The sequence below is a fragment of the Microtus ochrogaster genome, unplaced genomic scaffold (assembly GCF_000317375.1).
Source record: "Microtus ochrogaster isolate Prairie Vole_2 unplaced genomic scaffold, MicOch1.0 UNK91, whole genome shotgun sequence".
NCBI lineage: Eukaryota > Metazoa > Chordata > Mammalia > Rodentia > Cricetidae > Microtus > Microtus ochrogaster.
In genome coordinates this window covers 549,504-551,486 of record NW_004949189.1, presented here as the reverse complement: position 1 = coordinate 551,486, position 1,983 = coordinate 549,504, and positions in this window count along the sequence as shown.

The window sequence follows — 1,983 nt, the reverse complement described above, 5'->3', positions numbered from 1 at the left end:
GAAGTCAGACAGCTGGGCCCAGGACCTGGCTCATCCCCTTCACTGTACTGCATATAGAAAGCCACATAATTTCAACAAAATTAAACTTTTCCTTCTATGAAACAGAAATTTGCTATGTTTCAAAGAACACACACTACATAAAGCACAGAGAAAGGGATCTGTAATGCAGGAGAGGGCCTATTTGAATATCTCCCCATCTCCCTTATCAAAGAGCACACACCTCACAGATTACATTGTACACACATGTAGGTAAGTCATGCCTATGGAGAAAGGGCTCTTTAAGCACACACACACCCCATGTGTTGAGATTCCTGGAAAGAAGGGGTTAGCCTGTTCAAACCTTCTGGATGATTTTCCCATTGTGTGTGTCTGTCTCACCGCCTATGTAGGGAACCTTGGATTCTACCAAATGATCTGGGTATGAGAACCGCTAAGTTCCAGTATGGGAAGATTCAGTCTTTCCACACCAAGGACAGGTGAGCTAGATTGTAGGCCATGATGAGCAAGGTTCATGAAACATCATCTAGAAAAACTTCCCAAGAAGGTCTCCACAGCCTACTTCATGGCAGTCCTTACCCGGCAGACACTAGGGGGTAGCAAAATCTCATTCTCTTGGCTCCTGGGCATTAATTATAAGGAAAATGGGGAGTCTAGCTTGACTGAAGGTTAGAACCAGTTCCATCTACGCGGGTCTAGCCTATGGTCATAGGGTTCTCCTTCCCGAGGTTCTGTTTGAATCCTATGAACCAGATGGCTCTTCCTTTGAGTTTTTTCCTTCCCCAGACTCAGAGGGGAAAAGGTAGTTTCTCCTGAGGGGAGAAGTGTCATTTGTCACAGAGGCCCTTCCCTCTCCTAGGTGCTGTTGCCTGGGTTCTATCGTTGCAACCTCATCGGACTGTAACCACCGCTACACATCTTTTACACAAACTTTACCCTCAACCTGCAGTGACAGCACCTTCACGTCCTCTCTGGGAACTGGGTAGCTTTCAGATCGCCTCGTAAAGGTCCACCTTTTGGGCGAGTCCGCTGTGACTCAGAGGTAACCCCTTGCTGTGCTGAGGTCGCCCAAACCCTTCTGGGAGAACCCACCCGTCTTTCATTTCCCACGCAGAAGCGATACTGTTTGTCGGTGGGACATAAGGGGTGAGCCTAGAACTTTTGAAAGGCATCTAGCTCCTTTAGTCTGCAGAGTAAGATAACAGTCACTGCCGAGAACCCTAGCGGTGGCGGGCCACTATCGCCCTGCAACAAGCCAGATCTAGCTAGCATCAGTACCAGGTGGGATCCAGGCCAGGAGCTGCTGCCTCCCCCTCCTTCATCCTCATACAGGGGTATGGTATGAGGTTCAGAAAAAGGCAGAGAGGAGCAACTCGGAAAACGCACCCATACCCTACAGAAGGATCGTGATCCAGAGGCACGACACCCACCCCCATGCCAAGCCTTTACTTCTCCATAATTCCCCTCTCATCCCCCGTCCTCCCCAGGCAGCACACAGAAGCCCATTGTAGTTGTCTGGACTCTCGAGACCCAAGAAGGTGGAAGGGGAAGAAGGGCGGGCAAACGCCCAAGGCTGGGGGATCCCCTACTTTCTCTGCCCTCAGTTCTACCTGCGGGGAACCGGAGCGTGTGGGTCGATCTGTGCCCCAGGACCTTGCCAAGCCTGGCCACGGACCGCAGGGAGAAGCGTCATGAGTCTCAGAGATGGAAGAAGGCTTCTGGCCGCTCGACAACCTCGGTCCTAGACGAGAGATCTCTGCAGCGTCCAGAGCTAAGGCTGAACGGATCCCGCAGAGCGAGAAGACGCGGGAAACCCGGGGCGTCCTCGGCTGGGCGGTTCTCGGAGGGTGCGGGGCGGGGCGGGCTGGCAGCGGACAGCTAGGGGAGCGGAGGCGAGGCTTGCGACGGAGGGGGCGTCTCGGCTGGGGTCCCGGGCTGGGCGGGGCGGTGCAGGCGGCCGTCTCGGCCCTCCCTGGCGGGGCCCCG